The sequence below is a fragment of the Cnephaeus nilssonii genome, assembly GCF_951640355.1.
Source record: "Cnephaeus nilssonii genome assembly, chromosome: 1".
Lineage (NCBI taxonomy): Eukaryota > Metazoa > Chordata > Mammalia > Chiroptera > Vespertilionidae > Cnephaeus > Cnephaeus nilssonii.
The window spans coordinates 41,822,009-41,839,547 of record NC_137072.1 but is presented as its reverse complement, the minus strand read 5'-3'; the positions used below and the strand labels follow the sequence as shown (position 1 = coordinate 41,839,547).

Below are 17,539 nucleotides of genomic sequence, written 5' to 3'. Positions count from 1 at the left end.
ACGTGTGAGTGAAGCTATCTTGGACCATCTCGAACAGCCCGTCTGCCACTCCAGTTAACAGCATGTAGAGCAAATTGTCCCCAGCCTAGCTCTGTTGAATTTCCTAACTCAAGAAATTATGAGGTATAATAAGATGGTTTTATTGTTTAATCCACTAAGTTTTGGGGGAATTTGTTAGGCTTCTAAAATTTGCATTCCCAATGTTTCTTTTTTTTTCTTCGTCCAAATATATAGGATTTATTCAGTTATCAGTACAAAACATCAAACAGAAAGCTGGTCCCCCTCCCCCCCCAGGGTCCCTCCGCGTCGACACTGGAGGCCACCTTCCTGGAAGGCCACGTCCGCGCGGCCCTCAGGCCTTGAACATGGCACAGCTGGCGCCCAGCACTTTCTCGTGGACGTCACTGCAGCTGCAACATCGCAGGGAAGAGAGAAGAGCTGGCGTTAGGGGCTACATTGTGTCCCCCAAGTTTACATATGGAGGGGCTACCCCCAGGCGAGAGACCTGACTGGGAGATGGGGCTGTTCGCTGCAGATGTAGTGAGTTAGGACGGGCCCCCTGCGGGCGGGTGTCCTGAGTAAACACACGGGAGAAGGACATGCAGAGGGGATGACGCCAGGACGCGAGAGCGTACCCTCGAGGGTACAGGGATCCACCGGTGGGTACAGGGATCCCAGTCGGACATCCCTCGAGGGGTCCCAGATTGGAGAGGGTACAGGGATCCACTGGTGGGATTGGGCCTAAACGGGCAGTCGGACATCCCTCTCACAATCCAGGACTGCTGGCTCCCAACTGCTTGCCTGCCTGCCTTCCTGATTGCCCCTAACCGCTTCTGCCTGCCAGCCTGATCACCCCCTAACCACTCCGCTGCCAGCCTGTTTGCCCCCAACTTCCCTCCTCTGCCAGCCTGGTCACCCCTAACTGCCCTCTCCTGCAGGGTTGATCACCTCCAACTGCCCTCCTTTGCAGGCCTGGTCCTTCTCAACTGCCCTCCCTTGCAGGCCGGATGCCTCCCAACTGTCCTCTCCTGCTGGCCATCTTGTGGTGGCCATCTTGTGTCCACATGGGGGCAGGATCTTTGACCACATGGGGGCAGCTATATTGTGTGTTGCAGTGATGATCAATCTGCATATTACTCTTTTATTAGATAGGATAGAGGCCTGGTACAGGGTTGGGGGCCAGTTGGTTTGCCCTGAAGGGTGTCCCTGATCAGGGTGGGGTTCCCTTGGGGCGTGGGGCGGCCTGAGCGAGGGGCCTGTGGTGGTTTGCAGGCCGGCCACGCCCCCTGGCAACCCAAGCGGAGGCCCTGGTATCTGGAATTTATTTTCCTTCTACAATTGAAACTTCGTAGCCTGGAGCAGAGCCAAGCCTGGGGCTCCCTCCACGGCTGGCAGCCATTTGTGTTGGGGTTATAATTGAAACTTTGTTGCCTTAAACGGGTGGGCCCGGCCAGGGTTTTCGGAAAGCTTTGCTTCCCCTGTTGCCAGTGGCAACCCTGGCCTGCTCTCTCAAGCTCCATTCTGCCGCCATTTCTGTTTGAATTTGTTTACCTTCTATAATTGAATCTTTGTAGCTTGAGTGGAGGCTTAGGCCTGGCAAGGGCAGGCAGAAAGCTTGGCTTCCTCGGTTACCTAGGAAACCTTGCTCTCTGTGGCTGTAGCCATCTTGGTTGGGTTAATTTGCATACTCGCTCTGATGGGATAGTGGGTGTGGCTTGTGGGTGTGTAGGAGGTATGGTCAATTTGCATATTTGTCTATTATTGGTAGGATATTGCTTCAAAACACAGTAAGTAGGTACATAATTACATGAACATATTTTATTGTTAGTTTATAAATTAAATTAATTTGATTGTTATAAAGTAACTATATTTTAAAAATTATTTTAATTTTAATCTTATATTTCTTTCTAAATAATAACAATACTAACTTGTATTATTTTTCCTCTGAATTTGCCGTAATGTAAGTCGTAAGTGTCACTTTCGAGGCCGGCACTAGACTTTTTGCTGCCACTATAAAATATAAATAATACGAGTACTGTCTGCTAAATTCAAGAAAATTTATGTATTTATGAAATAAATAAATAAATTACTTACCTAAATTATCTGAATAGCTGATTTGTAATGACATCACTTGTTTAACTAGCTTACTAGCATGCAGTACGATGTGCATCGTCTGAGAGACAGTTACAAAATGTTTTCGTCGTTGCCAATCCCAAAAAATGCCATTGTTCATTAAGTCCAAACAATGGTGGTTGAATTCTAACAACTGATCAACAATGTGAACTTTGATAAGCAGTTCTCGATAATCAGTTCTCAACCATTATTTGTTATTATTAAAGTTTAACATTATAAAATTAACAAAAATAATATAAAACTCATATCCTGGCTAAATAGCCACATGGCCGCCAAAAACCGTATATTCCCTTCCCATTCTCCCGCCGTTCCCTAGCTTGTCGTGCATTCTTTCCAAAAATCGGGACTTTTTTAAAACGCCGCGGGACGCGTGACAAATTGTTAAAAATCGGAACGTCTGGTCACCTTATCCAAGACGTCCCTGAGACCTCAGAGCTGCGAGCTGGCTGGTGCTCGCTCAGGAGCCACTAAGCAGCCCCCAGCCCCGCCGCAGCCAGCACCACCCCCTGCAGCCCAGCTGGGAGCCCCAGACCAGGTACTAGCAGGTGTGGGCGGGACACGCCAGCACCGGGAGCCAGGGCCATGCCTGAGCAGCTGGCGAGGGGCAGGGGGCGGTGGCCGAGACCCATGGTCTGGCTCCCAAGCCTGGAGACGGCAGATGGCCTCATGGCCTGGAGCAGAGAGCCCAGCCCTGGTTGTGGCCACGAGGCCCGAGGCCGGCTGACCGGGCAGCGTGGATTCTGTGGGCAACGGGAAGGGGAAGCAGAGGCTGGCAGGGCACGCGCAGGGGGTCCGGCGAGGACACTGCAGGCAGGAGGAAGGTTGGGCCCCGGGTCACCTTCTACCTGCCCTTCTGCTGGGCTCCTGTCCTCAGCGAGGCGGCCACTGGCCACGAGGCCCTGCCCTTTGGCTCGCACACAAGCAGGAGAACGAAGCGGTGCATCTCAGCTTCGTCCGTGACTCCCAGCACTCAGCCTCCAGACTGGACGGCGCAAGTGTCCCCCAGTCTCTCTTTTTTAAAAAAATATATTTTTATTGATTTCAGAGAGGAAGGGAGAGGGAAAGAGAGCTAGAAACATCTATGATGAGAGAGAATCATTGATTGGCTGCCTCCTACACACCCCATACTGGGGATCGAGCCCGCAACCCAGGCATGTGCCCTTGACCGGAATCCATCCTGGGACCCTTCAGTCCACAGGCGAGGCGCTATCCACTGAGCACACCAGCCAGGGCCCCCGTCTCTGGTCCCGGTCCCTGGGAGCCGCCTTGGGGCCTGGGGCCTTCCCCGGGCCACCCCGGCTTTCTGAGCCGTCAGACAGCCCCTGACACCCCCAGGCTGGCTGCAAGGCTGTCGGGTCGAAGCTACTCATAGGTCTCCGGGCCTGCTCCGGGGCTGGGGGACGTGTCTTGTTACAGCACAGCTGCTGGGGAGGGACTCGCCGAGCACACACTCCATGTCCTGCTCTGCAGCCCACGCCCGCACGGAGGCGGCGACAAGCACCTTGCACCTGCGGCCCGGGCCAGGGTGCTCCGCGGGGAGACCCTGAGTGGGAGCCCCGCGCAGTCCTAATGCCAGGCTGGAAGGACTGACTGCGGCTGCCTCCCACCCGGCCAGACCACAGGCTGCACTGGGGACAGAGCCGGCCACCCGTGACATCCGTTTCCCGATGACTGACCAGTCTTCACACGCCCCAACCCTGGCTGTGCCCGCCCCGCCCCCCCCCCGCCCCATCCAGCATCCAACACTTACTCCACGAGCGCGCACAGTGCAGGCCACAGCCCCGCAGCTGCTGCAGGTGCGCACGGGGCGCGCTCACACGGGCCGCAGGCCGCTGCTCCGTCCACCGCTCGCACTCACGAGGAGCAGGCTCTGCACGCTGCCCCAGGCGGTCGGCTTCGAAGGCCTGGGCTCCCCTCTTGGTCAGTCTGGTCAGTGTGGTCCGATCAGCATCTGCCCACGTGTGGCCGGAGGGGCCTCCATGGGGCCCGGCTTCGGGGACTCTGGTAGGTCAACCACAGCGCAGCCTTCCTCCCACGCGTGGTCCATGGAGGCCTTGGCCCCGCGGAACAGGAGCTGCCTGGTCTTCTCCTAGATCTCCCGGGAGTAACGCTCGGAGCACACGCCACGGCCCAGCTCCTTCCAGCCCACGCGGACCTTGAGCTGCAGCGGGGCCGCGACCCCGAAGGGGCAGGCCCCCCCCCCCCCCCCCAATGTTTCCTTATGAGCATCTTGGGGATGTGATTTACTATTTCCTTAGAAGGTCTTTTTGAAATTGTGTTGATCCATTAGTTGTTAGTATTTCCTACCTTTTTTTCCCTAATATAATTTATTAAATTAAATATTCATATAATTTAAATTTTATAATTATTGTCACAGAATTTCCAAAAATTTAGCAGCTGGGGTTCCCACACTGTATGAGCTGTCTCCAACACATTCCTGATTGATAGCGCCTTCTTGGTTAATCTGTGCTGATTTTATCTCAATATTCAGATTTGCTAGAACAGCTAAGTTACTTGGCTTTAGAGTCAGAGTTGAGTAAAAATTTTGGCTTTGTGCCTTAGTGGTGTGATCTTGGGTAAGTTATTTAATGTCTAATCTGTTATCATCTGTGCAAAATGGGAATAATCATTTCTACTCTAAAAGATTATGGTGGAAGATTAAATTAGAGGAAACATGAACAGAACATTGTACATTGTCGGTGCTAATATTATTGTTATGTTGTGAAATACATGGGCTCATTTTGGCAGTAGTGCTGCTAAAATTCACAGGAATGAAAAGAAAGCCAAATTTTGTTGGGAGGTGTGATTGGAGAGATTTTCCTCAGTCTTTGCTTCTTGGTTTGGTGTACTGGTGCTTTAATCTTTACTGAACAGTGTGGTAGGTGCAGAACAAGGCAAGGGAAAGACTTGCAAACGTGTGAAAAAGAATGTTAGCAGGAAAAAGCACCAACTTTCCTAACATGAGGATTCTTGACAGGCCCATCTTCTTGTGAGGTGCTTGGGAGAGAAAAAGGTATGGTCCACCTTTTTTGCAGATTGGCAAACTGAAGATAAAAGATGTCACAACTTGCCCTGGGATTATATTAGCAGGTTGGGAAAAAGAATAGCAGAAATATTCAGCATGGCTTTTTATTAATGGATTCACTCCAATACCCAGGCCATGCAAGTTCTTTGATTTACCCCAAACTATGCCCTTACATGAGGCCTACTTCAGGCAGAGACACTAATCCAGCCCCGAGGTAGAATAATTCCTCCTCAGCACCCTTCTTTGATGTGTAGCTGATATGGAACTGAATGCCAACATATGTTTGTACAAATATACTGGCGAATGTAAGCAGCCTACTGCTAATTACTACACTCTGAACGTCATGTGAAGTTTAAATGATGCCTCAAGGAATTTAAATCCATTGGGGTGACATGGGTTAATAAAATTATTTAGGTTTCAGGTGTACAATTCTATACTACATCACCTGTATTTTGTATTGTATGTTCACCACCCCAAGTCAAGTCTCCTTCCATCACCATTTACCCCCTCCCTATTTTCACTTCTACCTCCCTCCACCTTCTTTCCCTCTGGTACGCACCATACTATTGTCTGTGTCTATGAGGTGTTTTTTTTTTTTTTAGCTTAATCCCTTCACCTTTTCCACCCAGCCTCCAACCCCTTCCCCTCTGCCAGCTGTCAGTCTGTTCTCTGTATATATGAGCCTGTTTCTATTTTGCTAGTTTATTTTGTTCATTAAATTCCACCTATAAGTGAAATCATATGGTACTTGTCTTTCTTATTTCACTTAGAATAATAATCTCTAGATTCATCCATGCTGTAGCAAAAGCTAATATTCCCCACCCCCGCTTTTTTCCCCAGCCAAGTAGTATTCCATATTGTAAATATACCACAGTTTTTTATCCACTCATCTACTGATGAGCACTTGGGGTGCTTCTCAACCTTGGCTATTGTAAATAATGCTACAATGAACATTACATATTCAATGAACATACATATATTCTTTCGAATTAGTGTTTCAAGTTTTCTTGGATAAATTTCCAGAAGTGGAATCACTGGGTCATAAGGCAGTTCCACCTTTAATTTTTTGGGGTAATTCCATACTGTTTTCCACAGTGGCTCCGCTAATCTGCATTCCATCAACAGTGCATGAGGTTTCCCTTTTCTCCACATCCTCACCAATACTTGTTTGTTGGTTTATTGATGATAACCATTCTGGCAGGTGTGAGGTGATATCTCATGGTGGTTTTAATTTGGATTTCTCTAATGATTAGTGATGTTGAGCATCTTTTCATATGTCTATTGGCTATCTGTATGTCCTCTTTGGAGAAGTATCTATTCAAGTCCTTTGCCATTTAAAAAAATATATTTTATTGATTTTTTACAGAGAAGAAGGGAGAGGGATAGAATTAGAAACATTGATGGGAGAGAAACATCAATCAGCTGCCTCTTGCACACCTCCTACTGGGGATGTGCCCACAACTAAGGTACACGACCTTGACTAGAATTGAACCTGGGCCCCTTCAGTCCGCAGGCCGATGCTCTATCCACTGAGCCAAACTGGTCAGTGCCTTTGCCCATTTAAAAAAAATATATATTTTTTATTGATTTCAGAGAAGAAGGAAGAGAGAGAGAGACAGAAACATCAATGATGAGAGAGAATCATTGATCAGTTGCCTCTTGCAAGTCCCATGCTGGGGATGGAGCCTGCAACCTGGGCATGTGCCCTGACTGGGAATCAAACCATGACCTTCTGGTTTATAGGTTGATGCTCAACCACTGAGCCACGAAGGCTGGGCCCTTTGCTTATTTTTTAATTGGATTATTTGTTTTTGTTGTTGTTTTAGTTTTACAAGTTCTTTGTACATTTTGCATATTAAACCCTTATCCGCTATACCATCGGTGAATATATTCTCTCATTCAGTCTTTTTGTCTTTTGATGGTTTCCTTTGCTGTGCAAAAACTTTTTAGTTTGATGTAGTTGTATTTATTTATTTTTTCCTTTGTTTCTCTTGCTTCAGGAGCTATATCAGAAAAAATATTGCTATGAGAAATATCTGAGATATTTACTGCCTATCTTTTCTTCTAGGATTTTTATGGTTTTGAGTCTAACATTTAAGTCTTAAATCCATTTTGAGTTTATCCTTGTATATGGTATAAGAAGGTGGTCTAGTTTAAAATTTTTTTTCATGTATCTGTCCAATTTTCCCAACACCACTTACTGAATAGATTGTCTTTACTACATTGTATGTTCTTGCCTCTTTTGTCAAATATTAATTGACCATAAAGGCATGGGTTTTTCCTGGGCTCTCTATTCTATTCCATTGATCTGTAAGTTTTTTTTAAAAATATTTTTATTTATTGATTTCAGTGAGGAAGGGAGAGGGAGAGAGAGATAGAAACATCAATGATGAGAGAGACTCATTGATCGGCTGCTTTCTGCATGCTCCCCACTGAGGATTGAGCCTGCAACCCAGGCATGTGCCCTTGACCAGAATCGAACTCCCAACCCTTCAGTTCACAGGCCAACACTCTATCAACTGAGCCAAACCAGCTAGGGTTGATCTACATGTTTTTATGCTAGTACCATACTGTTTTGATTACTATGGTTTTGTAGTATAGTTTGATATCAGGTAGCATGATTCCTCCAATTTTATTCATTTTTCTCAAGATTTCTGTGGCTACTTGGGGTCTTTTTTGGTTCCATATACATTTTTGGAATACTTGTTCTAGTTTTGTGAAAACACCATTGGTATCTTGATAGGAATTGCATTGGGTTAATGAAACTGGAAGACAGTCAAGAATTATCTTTGTCTTTCTAAATCTTTGACAATGTTCTTACTTAAGAAATTCAGGTCAAGCAGTTGCTAGCAGAAATGGAAGAATTTTAGACACTTTTAAAATGAAAAAAGGGAACTTGAATTAAAAAAGCCTATAGTTTCCCTAACCGGTTTGGCTCAGTAGATAGAGCATCATCAGCCTGTGGACTGAAGGGTCCCGGGTTCAATTCCGGTCAAGGACACATGCTCGGGTTGCGTGTTGCAAGCTGGATCCCCAGTGGGGGATGTGCAGGAGGCAGCCTATCAATGATTCTCTCTCATCATTGATGTTTCTATCTCTCTCTCTCCCTCTCCCTTCCTCTCTGAAATCAATAATAATAATAATAAAAAAGCCTATGCTTGCTTAATCTTTTAAAAATGAAAAAGAGAACAATTCAATTTAAACTTAATGTATACAAAAAAATAGAGAGTGATGTAGACCAGAGACCACCAATTAAAAGTCATTAATGGGCAGGAAACAAAGTTACATACAATGTAGGGAATACAGTGGGAACTTCAGGGTGGTCTGCCTGACTAAAGGTATTCAAATTCAAATCATTTTTGAGTACTCTGCTGGTTGAGCAGAACTGAGATGGCCACATCAGGCCTTTGTCCTCAATGTAGTCACGCTTGATTTCAATGTTAGTTAAAAAAAATGGCGCTTTCATCATTTTATTGCATATTTCAAGTGAAAACATTATTTTAACTTGAATATATGAATATATTTCTTACATCAATTTTGTTCATTTTAATGGTTGACTTAATTAGCTTTGAAATGGCATTATCACTTTTAACAGATGTACAAATTATTCTGTTGATCAGCTTTTGAATGTGTCAGATTTTAAGTATAGAAATAACAAAAGAACACATCCTTTATGAGAATATGAAATACTTGCATTTATGGAGATATGGAAAAAAATCTTGGAAACTTAAATGGGTACCAAAGGGAAGAAAGGCATACTGCCGAGGCAGCTAATTCTCTATTTCTGTGATAAACTGACTTTTGCTGGTCAGTGGTAAAAGGAACTTGAAATAATTCAATTTCATGTCCTTAAATCTAGTTATTTGGATTAAAAAATTTAAATTTGGTTTAATTGCAAGGAAGATATCTAAATTGCAGCTATGGAAAAAAGAGGTTTTTTTTAAAAAAATATAAACAACCTAGTTGCATAACTTCCACTAATTAATCAGCTAATTATCCAAGTAAGGGATTTGATAAAATTGTGGTTTAGTTTCTTAGGAGACCTATATCAGTGAAAATAAATGGTGGATTTTAATTAGTATTTAAGTGTTTGTATTTATATAGTTATTTCTAAATTTTCTTAGTGTACTTGAATGTAGATTTTGCTCTTAAATAGTGTAATTTCCTGGATTTTAGTCACTTTATTAAATTTTCCTTTTCTGTCATGAAGGATAGTTAAATAAACACAATTATGTATATGAATGTACTTTGTAAGTTGTACACACATAAAATTTTGTGAAGAATACCAATACCATCTTTGAAATCTTTAAGTACAGCATAAGGGGATATAGTCAATAATATTGTAATAACTATGTATGGGGCCAGGTCAGTACTAGACTTATTGGGAGGAATCACTTCATAAATTATATAAATGTCTAACCACTATGCTGTACATCTGAAACTAATATAAAGTAATATTGAATGTCAAAAAAGGAGAAAATTTTTAGGATCCCATTCTTTGATGCCCATCTCTTATTTTTCCAGCTCAATTGCTTGAGTAGACCCACTGCAACAATTCTTCAATGTCATGGAGACCTCCCGTCCATCGACCCTACATGCCCTATTCATCAGTTCCCCCCGTCTTCATTTCCTTTCTTGTCCAGCATAATGTCATGGTCCATCATTATTATCACTCCCTTGCTAACGCCCTAAACTCCCTTGCCCCTCTTTTCCTTCTTCACATTTGACTGGCAAAAGCTCAAACCTGATTGAACTTAACCATCACCTTTCCTTGAACACTGGGGAAAAACATTGAAAAAAATTAAATTTGGTTTAAATTTTTTAACCAAAAAATTTGAATCTGACTTATACAATTTTAAATTATTGATCTGAAACTACAAATGGACTCAAATGAAACCTAGAAGTTCTTTGATTTTTCCCTCCTGTAATTGGGTGAAAATTTTACACACTGTATCTCTGATTTGAAGAAAAATATGGCTTCTTTCTTTCTTTCTTTTTTTTTTTTTTGAAGACATGAGAGATCCTTCCTTCCTCCCTCCCTCCCTTCCTTCCTTCCTTCCTTCCTTCCTTCCTTCCTTCCTTCCTTCCTTCCTTCCTTCCTTCCTTCCTTCTCTCTCTCTCTCTCTCTCTCTCTCTCTCTCTCTCTCTTTCTTTCTTTCTTTCTTTCTGTTTAAAGTATTGCGTATGTCTCCTTTTTCCCTGATTGACCCCTCCCCGGCCACTCCCACCCAGCTTATTTATTTTCTATAACTGATGTGATCTCCCCTCCCATGTCCCACCTACTTCTCCATACTGAGCCTGGAAGAAACACAATCCACTAGCAGAAGCCCCTCATTTGTCTCAGCACCATAGCCATTGTGCATTGAACCAATAGCATACGTATCACTATTGGTTTCTTCAAGTTTATTTGGGGAGCCAAAAATTGGGGAGATCAGATAGTAGGGTAGTTAAAACTTAGAATAAATTTAATTAATAGAATCTCAATTTCAGATCTCAACACTGGGCAACTTTTGGATTATTTTTCTTTCAAATCCTTTGACTCTCTCCAGTTTCTCTTAATGATGGTATCTGTATACTATATGCAACAGTTTACTTGATTTTATGATAAAGGGTATGGAGGCCTCAGGCGCATTTAACAAACTCTAGACCGCTGCTGCCTTTGCTGGGAACAAGGGGTATCTTATCTGTATTGACCTTTGCTCTCTGCACTGGAATCCACTAAGTTATGTCTGTTCCCCTGTGGCCTTTTAGAGGTTTTGGGCATGCATCTGTTTCTGAAATCTGTAGTCTTAGCCAATGATCTGGTTGCACAGATTTCATGCTTTGTGGTCTCTTTTTTCTTGTGCTAAGTCTCCTCTGTTCTACTCTCAGCCCCTTTGTAGCCACACATCCCAAATAAACTTGAAGAAACCAATAGTGATACGTATGCTATTGGTTCAATGCACAATGGCTATGGTGCTGAGACAAATGAGGGGCTTTTGCTAGTGGATTGTGTTTCTTCCAGGCTCAGTATGGAGAAGCAGGCTGCTAGCTCTAATGTTCAGGAGGTTCTCTCTACCTATCAGAATGTTTCTATTCCCCACCATTGAGATGAGAGGGAGGAAAGACAAAGACCTGATCTACCTTTTCTTCTTCTCCTTTCGCATTCTTCCAGGTATGGATTGGGAGGGCTTCTCCTCTTCCCAGGGGATGGGGACTTTTCTTATGCCTTATCTTTTTTAAAGAATGTATTTTTATTGATTTCAGAGAGAAAGAGAGAGTGAGAGAGAGTTAGAAACAACAATGATGAGAGAGAACTATTGATCAGCTGCCTCCTGCACAACCCCCACAGGGGGCCAAGCCCACAACCCCGGCATGTGCCTGACCGGGAACGTGCCTGACCGGGAATGAACAGTGACCTCCTGGTTCACAGGTTGACACTCAACCACTTAGCCACACCAGCCGGGCAGCACTACTAACTTTCATTTCCACTTTACCAGATGACTATTTTATGTCTACTTGCTCCTCAGAGCTCTCATTACCCTTCTGCTTCTTCCCTACCTAGTTCTCAGCAGATGACCCCATCCCATATGTCACTGAAAAATTTATAGTCATTAGAAAACTCTCACTGCTAAAACTATAAATAATTTGCATCTCTTTCTTTCTTAGAGAAAAGATGGAAGGAGATTTGTTTCTTCCACTTAAGGCCAGACTCTCCAATTTTGCTTAGAAGCTCATTTCTTCCTGTATTTTTTTAAACACTCAGTTCTTCCTTTATTTTTTACATTACAATTATCTTTTGTTCTACTAGATTATTGTCATCAATATAAAAATGTTCTAATATCCCTCTTCTTAAAGAAAAAAACAACCACATCTTCCCTGACTCAATCTACTGTTTCACTTCTCTGCCACCCTTTCTGGCTATATTACTTAAAGAAGTAGTAGTCTACATTTGCTGTCACCCTTTCTCACATTCTACTCAGTTTTCAAACCACTCAAATATGGTGTGCATTTCTACCACTTCCCTGAAATTGGGCATGCCATATTTATTGCATACATTTCTATTCTCATGTTACTCAACTTCCCAGCAGCATTCAGCATGGTTGATTATGATTATTATTTTTTGGGGAAATATTTTCTATGTTGACTTCCATGATATCACACTCTTCTTTTCTCATTAGCATTTTAGTGTATATTGCCCTTACTTGCTCTTCTCTTGACTCAATCTCTCAGCCTACATTCCTTTTTATATTTTGTCCCAAGGTGATCTCACCCAATTTTAGGACTTTCAATACCATATATGCTAGAATTTTTCACATTAGTATCTTCTCCCCAGACTTCTCCTCTGAGCTATAGACTCAAATATTCAAGCTGCCTTCTTGATACTTCTGTTTGAAGAAATTACAGGCATTTTAATATTAACATGGCTAATACACTTTATTGATTTTCAACCCCCCCCCACAATAATCCTCTTCAGTCTTTCACATCTCAGCAATAGTATCATTATCCTCTAGCTTTTTTTTTTTTTTTTTCGTCCTCTAGATTCTTAATCTAGAAATCTGATAGTCTTTTTGGATCCCCCAGCTGCAGCTTCTCAGTCTCTTACAGATTTCTTTTTCCTTGGTACATTCTTTTTTTTAAAAAAATTATCTTTATTGTTGAAAGTATTACAGATGTCCTCCCCACCCCCGTAATCCCTCCCTCATCTTCCCAGGCCTTCACCGCACTGCTGTCTGTGTCCATGGGTCATGCGTATATGCATATAAGTTCTTTGGTTGATCACCTCCCACCTCCTCCCCCCTTTCCTCTGAGATTCATGTCTCTGGATCTATTTTGTTTGTCAGTTTATTTTTTTCATTAGATTCCACATATGAGTGAGATCATGAGATACTTGTCTTTATCTGACTGGCTTATTTTGCTTAGCATAATACTCTCCAGGTCCCTCCATGCTGTCTCAAAGGGTAAGAAATCCTTCTTTTTTATAGTTGCATAGCATTCCATTGTGTAAATGTACCACATCTTTTTTATCCACTCATCTAGTACACTGCTGGTGGGAATGCAGACTGGTGCAGCCACGATGGAAAACAGTATGGAGTTTTCTAAAAAAATTAAAAATGGAACTGTCATTTGACCCAGTGATCCCACTTCTAGGAATATATCCTAAGCATCCCGAAACACCAATCGGAAAGAGTACATGCACCCCTATGTTCATAACAGCACTGTTTCTTGGTACAGTCTTTAAACAGTGGTGTTTTGTCTTAGCGTCAATTATCTTTTCATTTGCAAGGTTTTCTTTAATCAACTGAATCTTTTCCTAAAGCTTCATTTCCATTATATGCTGATGAATTTCTATGTAGTTCATCTTAACTGGGGATTTGCTTCTGAAGTCAAGGCTCTTATATTTAAATACTTAGTCACTATCTTTATTATGATGTCCCATAGTAAATTTCTAATGAACCTATCCAGAGTGATATTTGCTACATTTCCCCAGTAACCTGTGCTTCCTTCTTGGTCCCTTTATCAGTGAATGATACTGGCACCTATAGAGTCATAAGCTAGAGTCTTGGGTTGCATTCCTGATAAGTTGTTCTTTTATCATTCCCAATCTATCAGAAAGTTCTTTCTCCTCATCCTGTAAATATATAATGTAAATTTGTCAACTCATTTTCCTATCTTATAAGATCACCTGGGAACAGGTCTTTCTAATTTGTTGCCTGGACTATTAAACTGATAGAAAATTGATTTTAGAGTTAGAGGAAGGGAGAGGGAGAGAGAGAGAGAGAAACATCCATGTGAGAAAGAAACATCAATCAGTTGCCTCTGGTACGTACCCTGACCAGGGCCTGAACCTACAACCTGGGCATGTGCCCTGACCAGAATCAAACTGGCAATCTTTTGGTGCGAGGGACCACACTCAACCAACTGAACCACACTGGCCAGGGCTGATCTCATTTTATTTTTGCTCATTTCCATTACGTGCTTCAAAAAGCCAAAGTACTTTCTAAGAATGCAAATAGGGTCATGCCATTCTCCTGTTTAAAACCATTTATTTTTATATTACAGTTCATAAATCTTCATTCATTTATTTATTCATTTTCTTATCTGACTATGATTATAATCCCCCACTGGAATTTATGCTTCATGTGAGCGAGGCTTTTTCGGCTTGTTATTGTTTCTCAAGCATCTTGCACAGTGCTTGATAATAGTAGACTCATGATGAAAAACAACAATTTTCAACATACATGTCTAGTCACCATGACTTCCAAAGTAATGTGGTTCAAATTTTTTATTAAAATGACATTTTAGGGAATATAGACTAAGATGTTTCATCAAATATGCCTATATACAGAACTCCACTTTTCAGCTGTATTTTCAAGGGACTGCTAGTCTTAAGTATATGAGTGATCAGCTACTTCCTCTTGCTCTATATGTAGTGTAGACCTCATTCAAGCCACTTCAGTGCTACAGCTCTGTCATTTGGAAAACTGGGTTTGTATAAAATTCTAACCACATCAGACTCATCTTGTAGCTACTCCTGAAGTGACTTTTCTCTTTTTGACATATTAGGCTTTGACATGACACTACACTTTTGCTAAAACAAATGAAGAGACATCTATTGTACAAAATAGGATATGGCCAAGTCACTTGGTAAAGAAATGATTGCATTTATTTATTTTTAGGATAAATACTAGTTACTAGTAAAATAAGCCAAAGGCTGCAGCCCTCCCCCACCCCCCGCCCAAAACCAAAAACCAAACAAACAAAAAAAGCAACAAATCCATGTACTACTATTTAAATGCTAATATAAAAAGTGACAATGTTTGGGGGATTAATATTTTTTATTTTTCTCATTTGTCAACCGATTATCAGTCTTATGTTCTCTGGAGAAAGAGAAGCCTGTGTTCTGTTTTATTACACTTCATCAATTTGAATATGTTTCAAATTAATTGTCAGTGTACAGGACTGAGATAGGAGGATTTAAGAATAAGATGATGAGAGTGTGAATAGAGATTTAAGATAAATATACAGATCAGTTTTAAAAAGTATATTTTATCAGTGGCAGGGGTGGTAGCAGGGTGGGGAGTGAGAAGTTACTAACCCTTATGCCCTGTCTTCTTCTTTTTTATTGATTTTATTTTTTTAATATATATATATTTTTAAATAAATCTTCATTGTTCAGATTATTACAGTTGTTCCTCTTTTTTTCCCCCATAGCTCCCCTCCACCCGGTTCCCACCCCACCCTCTGCCCTTACCCCCCCCACCCCCACTGTCCTCATCCATAGGTGCACGATTTTTGTCCAGTCTCTTCCCGCACCCCCCACACCCCTTTCCCCCTGAGAATCATCAGTCCACTCCCTTTCTATGCCCCTGATTCTATTATATTCACCAGTTTATTCTGTTCATCAGATTTTTTATTCACTTGATTTTTAGATTCACTTGTTGATAGATATGTATTTGATGTTCATAATTTTTATCTTTACCTTTTTCTTCTTCTTCCTCTTCTTAAAGAATACCTTTCAGCATTTCATATAATTCTGGTTTGGTGGTGATGAACTCCTTTAGCTTTTTCTTATCTGTGAAACTCTTTATCTGACCTTCAATTCTGAATGATAGCTTTGCTGGGTAAAGTAATCTTGGTTGTAGGTTCTTGCTATTCATCACTTTGAATATTTCTTGCCACTCCCGTCTGGCCTGCATAGTTTCTGTTGAGAAATCAGCTGACAATCGTATGGGTACTCCCTTGTAAGTAACTAACTGTTTTTCTCTTGCTGCTTTTAAGATTTTCTCTTTGTCTTTTGCTCTTGGCATTTTAATTATGATGTGTCTTGGTGTGGTCCTCTTTGGATTCCTTTTGTTTGGGGTTTTCTGTGCTTCCTGGACTTGTAAGTCTATTTCTTTCACCAGGTAGGGGAAGTTTTCTGTCATTATTTCTTCAAATAGGTTTTCAATATCTTGCTCTCTCTCTTCTTCTGGTACCCCCATAATTCGGATGTTGGTACGCTTGAAGTTGTCCCAGAGGCTCCTTACACTATCTTCATATTTTTGGATTCTTTTTTCTTTTTTCTTTTCCAGTTGGGTGTTTTTTGCTTCTTCATATTTCAAATCTTTGACTTGATTCTTGCAATCCTATAGTCTGCTGTTGGATCTCTGTATATTCTTCTTTTTTTAAAAAAATATATTTTATTGATTTTTTACAGAGAGGAAGGGAGAGGGATAGAGAGCTAGAAACATCAATGACAGAGAAACGTCGACCAGCTGCCTCCTGCACACCCCCCACCGGGGATGTGCCCGCAACCAATGTACATGCCCTTGACCGGAATCGAACCTGGGACCCTTCAGTCCGCAGACCAACGCTCTATCCACTGAGCCAAACCGGTTTCGGCTGTATATTATTCTTTATTTCAGTCAGTGTATGCTTAATTTCTAGTTGGTCCTTTTTCATATCCTCGAGGGTCTCACTAAATTTATCAGCCTTTTCTAGAAAATTCTTGAAAAACCTTATAACCGTGGTTTTGAACTCTATATCCAGTCGTTTGCTTTCCTCCATTTCTGTCATTTGTGATCTGTTTCTTTGTCTCCGCATTTTGGCTGCTTCCCTGTGTTGATAGAGTGGCTTTGTGTGCTAGGTGTCCTATAGGGCCCAGTGGCTCAGCCTCCCCAGTTACCTGAGGTGGACACTCTTGGTGCACCCAATTGGCTGTGAGAATCAGCTGTGTCTACGATGGGAGAACTTCTGTGCTGGAGACACTCTTATGGGGCAAGACTTGCTTCAGTGGGGCTTTGGTGTTCACTGAGTCTGCCCCCTGAGTGTGTCCCTTATGGATCTGAGGAGTTGTAATCTGGATGGTCCCACTCTGACCCCTGGGTACACTGGCTCTTGGATCTCCAAGGAGGTGCTAATTTAGCCTCTGCCCGAGTCCACCCAGCAGGAGCTACAAAGAGATCTGCAGATTCCTCTTCTTTGTTTGGGGTTTGGAGGTGCCCAGATGAGGCCCAGCTGTGAAGCAATGCAAATTGCTATGGGGCCTTGGGCCTTCTTTTGGATGTTCTGGGTCTCTCTGACCCAGCTGCAGTTTGTTAGGTAATTTTAGATTGCAAAGGGCCAGGCCATTCATATGCAAAGGCCTCTGCACACAGCTTGGGTGGGGCAGGGTCTCAGGGAATCATCAGGGTGGAGCAAACAGCTATGGCTGATCCTCAGCCCTGCCCTAAGAGGCCCAGGTCTCAGTGTCCTGTGGTAATCTCTGTCCTGTGTACCTCTGAGAGAAAGCTGCCCTCGAGTTTCGCCCGATGCCAGACAGTACTGTTTCTCCCCGTATGAGTCTGGGTCCCCAGAGTCTCACCCAGAACTGGAGTTCAGAGCAGTCAGGAGCTTTTGTCTCCCTCCTGATTGAAAAAG

At 42.6% G+C, this 17,539-nt stretch overlaps 1 pseudogene across 1 annotated transcript in view; it reads right to left on the bottom strand.

Annotated features, from left to right (window-relative positions):
- Positions 1 to 352: 352 nt before the first annotated feature.
- Positions 353 to 17,539, bottom strand: part of LOC307102775 (apoptosis regulatory protein Siva-like) — a 69,287-nt pseudogene continuing 52,100 nt past the window's right edge. Inside the window, exons 2-3 of the transcript in view lie at positions 3,884 to 4,351; positions 353 to 410 (exon numbers count right to left, since the gene is read on the bottom strand). The product of the transcript in view is annotated as an apoptosis regulatory protein Siva-like (transcript). The remainder of the gene's footprint in view (positions 411 to 3,883; positions 4,352 to 17,539) is intronic.